The following is a 9,630-nucleotide window of genomic DNA, read 5'->3' as shown; positions in this document are numbered from 1 at the left end:
ATCATTTTTATTGTATCTTGAACAGTTTTCTTTGTAAACTGTATCAGTTGAGATAATATACCAGATTGTCCCAGTTGAAATCAAGTACCAGACTAACAAACCTAATGTTATTTAGAAAACTATAATGTCAGGCTTATCCAGAGTGACCAGTGTTTTCAATGTGACTGGTTATTCGTATTCAAACATAAAGGGCATCATAACATCGTGGAATCATAAGAACTACCAATGATGGATACTGCTGTAAATATCAATGCATAAGATGTAGCTTTACATCCATACTTTCCACAGGAGAATTAGCTGTTATCTCAAGAAACTAACAAAGAATAAATGCAATTAGGATGAAAGCAACTTAACAAATTTATTGACCAAATTTGCATATCAGAATAACTGACGAATTTTGAAAAATGCTCTATTAAAATCAGGTAAAATGCATTATATACACCACATTTTTCCTCCCTCTTTATTTCAAGCTTGTCCTCAAGCCAGTATTTTATATTAATTAATATCTATGGAATCTATACACGTGCACTGATCAAGAAGTACTGTAACTCTCTCTTGCCACAGTAAATACTTCATGCTTGTCCTCAAGCTAACATTTAATTCTAACTCTATAATTAATAGAATCTATACACATGCCTAGATCAAGAAGTACCGAAACTTTCTCTTGCCCCTTTATTCATCTCAATCAGTGTGATCAACCTTATAACCATCATGTAAAAATAAATCTAAATTACTTTTTCTAGAATGATGTAGTGTAACAAAAACGTACACACTATTTATTTTTACAGCCACAACTAATATATTTTTCATTTAGTTTTAATACATTACAGTTGCTGTTAGATCCTGTTAGGTTGTGTGATAGCTATGTTTTATGCAGAATAGCTATGTAAAAACAAAGGATCAATTACCAGCACACTCTTATCAAATCACACAAATACGCTCATGCTGAGTGCATGCTATGAATATTTTATTTATTTTTCTTTGCTAACCTAGCAAGTTTCTAATTTCTATATTTTATTTACTTTTATAACAATAACTAAAAAAGTCCATGTCATACAAAAACTCTAATTTTGTATAACAAGTGTGGTCTCAAAAGTAATTTTATTAAGTTCACATATTCAATTTTAAATACGAAATATCATTACTAATGTAAAATAGAAGGTTCTAAAACAAATATAATTTATCCAGCTTTCTAACTAAGCTAGGAATTAGTTAAATAATTCACATGTCTGATCAAGCAGAGTTTCACTGCTAGCAGACAACATAAATGATGCCAAAGACTTAAAAACTAGTTATCCAGATGGCTACTAGTCTCATCCCATTCAATAAGCTGGAATCTTCTCTTTCTATTTGTTAGAAATAACCCAATATTAAATGTTCTAGAGAATTACTCATATTTTTGAAAGACAGGAAGTCCTAGGAGGGTTTGACTTTCAGTAGAGCATCAGGAATAAAGGTTATAAATTAATATCTTAGCTTGGTGACATTTCCTTTTGAAATTAAAACTTATATAACATTGAAATTAGAATAAACTAATTTTTGATGCCTAGCTAATTGGTATGCATTGATAATTAAGTTGTTTAATTATATTTTGAATGTAACTCTGTAAAAGAGTAGTGTGTTAGATATAACAACAGCCTCCAGTTAAGTTTAATGTGATAGTTATGATTTAAATCATTATATAGCATGAGTGTTAAATTTAGTTATTTTTAGAAGTTTGTTTACGTAACTGTTTACGAATCATACCTTGTGGTTCAATTGTTGTGAATTGGCAATTATGTTATTGCATCATGTTACTAGACCCTTTTTCAGTTTTTCCCATGTTTAATTGAGTATTATTGCATCACAATATTTAGTAGTTTGTGGAACATTCTAGGCATCAGTTGGGGTATAAATACACATTGAAAATTTAGTTAGATCTAGACTGCACGACTGTGAGTTTTGTCATAGAGAGCGTGTAGTGGCAAATTTTAAAGTAACTGAATTGGCCTGTGTGGACTTTGACAAGAAAGAGGCAATTATTTAAAGCTCTCAATACACCTGTAATAACCAACAGCATAACAAACATTTATATATATGTTTGACTCTTTTTAATATATTTTAAAACAAGTGGACTGTGTTATTTGTTTATTGTTAAAATTTATCTCCAACAAGTCACAGACACCTACTGTAAACAATCCAGCCCATAAATAAAACTTGACATAGTGTTATAAGCACTTTGATCCACAGAGTCAACAAAGAAACCTACATTTGTTTTACATTAATAGCTCTTCAATAAAGATACAGTATACACACTGGAAAAATCTTCCACAATGGAACACAATACATCACTTACTAATTTTGCATAGTGACACTCACAAAAAATGTATTAATCATAATATAAACCCTTTAACAATGAAATGTTACAACATACTAAATTCAAAAACACACAATTCAGCACTCTGATATAGAGCAACAACTACAACTACAATTCAGCATAAGAAAAAATACAAAGTAAGAGTCACAAAATGAACCATTTGATCTGAAACCAAAACACTGAAATCCATGTACACAATATCCAAAATAAAACGTTTAACATTTAGGTCTAGAAAAGCAAATGCTTTGTTCCCTATTACATGCTGAAAACAATTGGGTAGGTAGGCAGGGTATTTTTAATACAGATACATATTTTATAATATATCAGATTGTTCTAGATGCTAAGCACTATCAGAAAAAGTATTATTTAGACATATGGTCACTATAGAACTAAAATGTAAAAATTCGAAACTCTTTAGGTTGGGTAAGGTTAGTTTAGGTAAAATAAATGATAAAATAATACAAAAATTTCATGAACAGCTCAGAATAGCTCATGGGTAATGTAATTCTATAGATAACGTGAGGTGCACGTTCCCCAAGTGAGTTACAACTTATAATGGTACAATAGTAGTTAGACAAGGTTCAAAGGGCAGTACAACAATATAATTTATGTATAAATAGATGTATACTGTTATGAGTTTATAACTACTTAGGATAAACAAATGTAGTTTCATGTTGCAATGTGAAGTCATTCCATACAGAAAAAAGTGTAATTTATATTTATTTCAATTTTTTTTTTGTAGTTATGAGGCCAGTTAAATTGACCAAACTTGTATAGAGCTATTATTATGTTTTATTGAAAAAAAAAAGAACGTTTGAAATATATTTAATAGGTTTTATAGATTACGCAAATGACATTCGAGATGAAGAAAAGTATTTTTAATCTTAAAAAATCACTTTGCACTCGGACTGGTAAAAAGAAAGGTTCGATATATTCACAGACAAATCTGTAGTAAAAATACTTCACTAAAAATCTAATTTTTTGAATATAAAGTTTACTGAAAGTCTGCAAAAGTTTGTGACCATAACAAGTACAAAGTGGTCATGCGGTCAATCAACTTGACCAAACTCATGTTGTTTGTGATTTAGAGCAAAACCACACTGGGCTATTTGCTGTGTCCACCACAGAGAATCGAACCCATAACCTTACTGCTGTCCCACCAGGGGACAAACCTGTGTTGTGAGAGTTAAATGGCTAAGAGCATTGACACACGTACCACACCGACTAACGAATCATAGACGTGGTTTCTTATTCCCTTCACCTTGTACAATATAGTAGCATATTAATTCAATAATTTAACGAAAAAAAAATCAAAGAGCATTTTTCGTTAGGGTGGGTCAGGAGTGATTTTTTTTGGAGGAGAGGGGTTGAAAAAACATTGTTATGTAGGGTCGGTCGGTCAACCAGAAACAAAGCATTCTTTTTCTAGGCCTTATGAATATTATAATTACAACATAAAACTAAATAGAAATCACTAAACAAATTGTCTGAAATGAATGCAGAATTGATCCTAAAACACTGATATTTATACACAAGATAAAGAAAATAAATCCCTTAGAAATTACAGTACAGAAAGATTAAAACTATGTTCATAGTGTGCAAATACACAAACAAATTGGGAATTTGTACATTTGAGATAATGGAACAACAAACAGAAAAAAAATGAAATGCAAAGATACAGATATTTACAGACCTTAAATTAAAAATGTATATAACTATCTTAACAATAGCAATGAGATCTGACTCCCCTCACTTTCACCCTAACAGCAGATCCTCTAAAGAAGTGACAGATCATGATTGGTTGCCATAATGTCCTTGGTGATTTCTTGAACCAAGGATCATCTTGGTTTGGGCCAGCTCTATCTACAGGTAGTGGACCTCTTTTTCCAACATGGAAGGTGAGATTGAGGGCTTATTCCCTGTTTTACATGGCTGTTATCTTACTATCAGTGCCAATTTATTAGCTGTACCTGCTGCTCTGTCAGAACAATGAAACAGTGGTGGGCTGGTCAACCCTTGGTTGTCATTGAGGTAGCTCATTGGACCACATAGTCGCTAGTTGCTCTGCTGATGTTAGTGTGAATGTCCCGAGCTTTGTCTTGGTAGTGGTATGGGGAGTCACAGTTACGTTTTGGTCAGCTTTTGAGGTGGAGGCACCTTCATTCAACCTGAAGGCTCTTGCTGTCAAATGTACTACTGGTGTGGTTAGTATAAAGACCTTCACAACTACCACATTTCTATTTACGGTGGTCCTTCTACTAGCCATTAAAATCTACACCTCTGTCATTGGTGGTGCTGGTTGAGTGTTGGCAAATATCTTGGGTGTCCCTTCCTGGCACCCAGTTTCCTCTTAAGACAACTTTAGCTCCAGATCCAATTCAACCACTAGAGAGGTGGTGGTTTATGGCCACTGTGCTCACAACTGACTGGACTGCCTGGCCCTGGAAGTTTTCAAATCTACCTTATAGGTCAGTAATCACAGTTAATATCATATCATTAAGTCTTAACATCCAGATCAAACTCTTCATTTCCATTCATATGTTGCTTAATAATTGTATTACTTGCATAATTCATCCACTTATGTTAACACACATGAATGACTGTATAATGTTGGTATACGTGTAAGGCCAAACACATATAGTTATTTATACACTACCTTATTACACGTGATCACACAAACCAGAAGCTTAAAATGTACTGCCTCTGGCTCCCACAAAAATTACTGGTAAACATTTTAGAGCTACTTCTCAAATCTACAACTCGGTAATTGCACTCAACACGTTCTTTTTTTAGGCATCATAAAAGAAAAAATATATTACAGAATTCAGCTAAACTAAGATTCTTCAGCTAAAATTCTTGTAAGTCAGGATTTATACTTGACTGTTACTACAGTATTTATCAATAAAAACTCAAAGAAAACACAACAACCTCACTGCACGTGGAGAGGTCATACACTGTTCAAGTGTATGAAGAAAGATCTAGTGAGTATACTCCATATAGCTCCATTCAACTAGATAAGGTGAATGATTATTGGGAAACATTGGATGCCATTTTGCCACAGAATGTCCCTTGATAGCTTGGAAAGCAATGCTTACATCAACCTTTCAACTGATGTTTTGAACTCTTAGCTATAATTTTCAGATGTGCAAACTGTTGGTCTAAGTATTAATCTACTAACAACAGCTGTCCTAACTGTGTAGATTGAGCAGTTACAACTGATATCCTATGGATCTCTATGAAAGTGAAACTATGCTCAATAGCTTGGAAAGTAAAAGTCATAAATTCATTTCAGCCCAGATGATCTAACAAACAGCAAATGGCAACATTTATATTGAAAAACTGGTCAGACGATAGAACAAAGATTAAAAGAACATAAAATTGCAACTAGATTAACACATCCAGATAAATCGGCCTTTGCTGAACATAACTATAAAATAGGTCATATCGTAAACTGGGATCAGCATAGAGTTTTTGACAAAGCTTGCCACTGGAAAAAAAGAAAAGTCAAAGAAGCTACATCAAACTACACCAACTTGAACTCAACAGTCAATGGTTTGCATTTCAGCATCCAGTGGACAACAACTCTTATCAAATTCTAGAGATAATATGATGTCGTCACATTTATACTGACAATACCCACCAATCACCACATCTGCTGAACCCATACAACTGCACTTACCTTCATAAGACATCACACACAAGTACCTAAAGTGACACGAATAAGGCCTCATTATAGAAGCCAAAACAGTGTCTCCTTTTCTTTCCACAAACAGTTTTAGTCCATTAAAGTTAAAAAAAATCTCTTTAGTTTCAATTTTACGTACCTATGTACAGGCTTCATTTGCATACCAATTATGTTTATATACATCATTAGGTTCTGTCTAAACTTTTCAAAAACAGTCATTTCTTATTTGATGCTTGGGTGTATATTTATCAGTTTCATTAGGTAAATAAGAAACATGTATAATGTTTTCAGTTAGTTTGGATATAATATTAAACTACATTATGAGTAGAATGTGTGTGATTTTTACCATTGTAGTTCACATCCCAGAGGTATTGATATCACCACATATTTCTACAGAACTGGTTTTTCACGGTATTATTTTCAACTAACAGTTTTTTCATAGCAGAAAAAGGGGAATAATAATTTTTTTTAATAATATTGTCACGAATTTCAAGAATTATTTCACGTTTTTTCTTAGAATTTCTAATGTAAAGTTAGCAATAAATAACTACAACAATGGTACTACTTTCAATAATATAAGTGACTTATTAGAATACAGTTAAAAATTTGCTTCATTATAAAATATTTATGGTCATAGATTTACCACTTTTTTCTGTAAAAACAAAATATTTCAACCAATGATTTTCTAACCCTTGGCCTTCCCATGTTTTGATAAGGATTCTAGTATTATTGTCATGCTCATTGATGGACATCAATCCTGGAAAGGAGAAAAATATTTACATTTAATGTTTTCAAACTTTTCACGTCCAAATAATATGCTAAAATAATTATTTGAGTTGTCTAGTTATGTAATTTCTTGCCAATTTAAGCACAAGTTATGAGTCATCCATGGGGGCAATTTGTTTACTTTGATATGTTTATGTTCTGCCAAGTTCTATTTATAATCTCAACAACCACCAAAGCTTTAGTAATAAACATTACACATTAAATGAAAAGGTATTGATGCCAAGTAATGCAAATTCATAACAAACTTTGTTTTGTGGTATAGTTATTTGATTTGTAGCACTAAATATTTAGACCTACATTAGGTTATAATTTAAGTTTCTTAAGCAGTTTCCAGCCATACTAACAATGGAAATAGTTTCAACCTGTCTGTCATAACATCAAGGACAAGCTATCAAAATATCTCTGTTAGATAACCATGCTCTAATGCTATTAAACGTAATATTATAACTGTAGTTTGGAGATGTACCTTAGAAACATTTGTGTAAAGTTGTCAGCCTGAATGGTGAATTGTGAGCACAAGCACAAATTTACCAACATCTAATTATGGTTTAGTCTTAGTTTTAATGGCACTTTCTGATTGGATCAAATTGTACACATGTTAATGGCATATATTGTACAATCTGCCAATAGTATACATTGTAGCAACATAAGCTAAATGATGCCTAAGTGACCCATGAGTGTACCAAATGACCTCTGTATCCTACGATTTAATATACTGCAATACAGTTATAAATATGGCAGTATACTGCTATATAAAATTTCTGGAAATATCCACCCCTAATCAAGAGCTGATTGAGACATACCTCACAGAAAGCTAAGTTATTTAGTTCACCAAACTTTTTCACATATATGCACTTTCAGTCTTTCTCATACAAGAAATCAGTTTTGTATAGTATTGACCTTATTTCATGTGCTAGTTATATGCACAGTCAAGACCACTGTCTCACTTTTGTTTTTAGAAGTTTCTCACAGAAAGTGTTAGTTGACATTTATTTTCAGATCCCGTACCTGCTCCTTCTAGTGACATGGCTGTGTTAAAGTTTAGAAATTCCTGGTGGTTAAAAGTCTTCCTACTTTTACTTTGAAAACCATTGACATAGGTGGCACCTGCACTCTGCAAGGAATAATGTTATTGTTATTCTCTCTCAGTCTATAACAGAATAGATCAATAATTCAAACCACTCTTTCTATCATCTAGAAGCCCTCTCTGTCATTTGTGTATTTATCTTTGATATGTTTTGCACTGAATAAAGATTGCATTTACTTTATTCAACATTGTATTCACTCTCTTCAACTCAGTGAAGTCATATTTTAAGTTTTAATTTTAATACATTTCTTATCATTCATCCAGTTATCTTAAGTACTACTCAGTTATAAGATAGTTAGTGCATCTTTGAGTACCAAATCCCTAAATTTCTGCTCCATTGGTCAAATTTAGATTAAAAAAGAAATTATAAGATAATAAAAAACCCCTTAAGAGTATAATCTATATGTCTTAATAAGTTATTGACTTAAAGTTGTGTGGCAATCTCTCAAAGAAACTAATTCTATTATCATAACTTAATTCTTAATAGTCATCTTTACTTATCATTAATTTCACCTTGTGTTCTGTTACTCTTAATCCAGAAACTAAATTAATCAGTTTACCTAAATTATTTTTAAAAAATTTCTGAAATCAGGCAGAAGTGTCACAAGTAATATATATAATGTCCTTATGATAAAAATTCCCATTATTTATAGATAAAAAAATTACTGTTCATAAGCTATAAACTCTGAAATACTGTAACAAAAAAGGCCATTTTTTCATACATACTCTTACGACAGCGGGGGTCATGTGACGTTCACATCCCTTCCTGAAGTCTCGAGAGGCTACTAGATATGCGGTATTCCTGTATATATAAGACCGCTAAGAAGTGACGGCAACAATGTAATGGAATGTGTAATTGAACTGCAGACAGAGATAGATACGGACAGTTGAGTCGAGCACGTGAGACGTTCGTTGTGAATTATAGCGTTTGTTTTAGCGCGACTGTGGAAATTAAGTGTATTGCAAAGATGTATTCAGAAAGAATAAACCAGTTTTATTTAAGAAAAGACTTGTATCGGTAAAGTTTCTTTGGAAAGTATTTTTACGGAAATTAACTAACGAACAGAGACGTAACAAATTGGTGTCAGAGAGTGGGACAAAAAAAATGGAAACGAGAAGCAGCAAATCAAACTACAGCTTAGCAGATTTGATGGCAGCAATACAAGAGCAGCAAAAGAAACAAGAAGAGAGACAACAGCAGTTGCAAGAAAACCTGCAACAGTGGCAGCTCGAACAACAAAATAAACAAGAAGAGAATTACAGCAGTTGTTGGAGGAAAAAAAAAAGAAACAAGAAGAACGAGAAAAGAAACAAGAAGAGAGATTACAGCAGTTGTTGGAGGAAAAAGAAAAGAAATAAGAAGAACGAGAAAAGAAACAAGAAGAGAGATTACAACAGCTATTCGAGGAGAAAGAAAATGAACAAAAAGAGAGACTACAGCAGTGGATGGAAGAGAAAGAAAATAAACAGGAAGAAAGTATCCAATAGTTACAGGAAAGTCAACAACAGTGGCAAGAAGTACAAATGGAAAACATTAGTAAATTTAAAAGCGAATTAGATACATTAAAGGATGATTTATTGTCTTTTACACAAGGAGGATACATTAACCATCGACTTAATCAGCCCCAGACAATGGAAAGCCCTTTCCAGACCCCGCAGCTAAACCCTAATGCAGACATCTTCAGTCCTGAATATGAATGTCAGTACTAGGAGTGA

General features: G+C 32.6%; 1 protein-coding gene across 7 annotated transcripts in view; it reads right to left on the bottom strand.

Annotated features, from left to right (window-relative positions):
• The window catches only part of LOC106466348, an 80,034-nt gene continuing 70,404 nt past the window's right edge, over positions 1 to 9,630 (bottom strand). For 3 of the 7 annotated variants that reach the window (XR_002612177.1, XR_002612183.1, XR_002612181.1), the window contains 2 exons: positions 6,685 to 7,941; positions 1 to 4,797 (listed from right to left, as the gene is read on the bottom strand). The gene's annotated coding sequence lies outside the window, so the exon portion shown is untranslated. The remainder of the gene's footprint in view (positions 4,798 to 6,684; positions 7,942 to 9,630) is intronic. The other 4 variants (XR_002612178.1, XR_002612182.1, XR_002612180.1 and 1 more) reach the window with 3 other exon arrangements.

The sequence above is a fragment of the Limulus polyphemus genome, unplaced genomic scaffold, assembly GCF_000517525.1.
Source record: "Limulus polyphemus unplaced genomic scaffold, Limulus_polyphemus-2.1.2 Scaffold2232, whole genome shotgun sequence".
Classification (NCBI taxonomy): domain Eukaryota; kingdom Metazoa; phylum Arthropoda; class Merostomata; order Xiphosura; family Limulidae; genus Limulus; species Limulus polyphemus.
The sequence above is the reverse complement of the archived record's forward strand: the minus strand, read 5'-3'. Positions and strand labels throughout refer to the sequence as shown.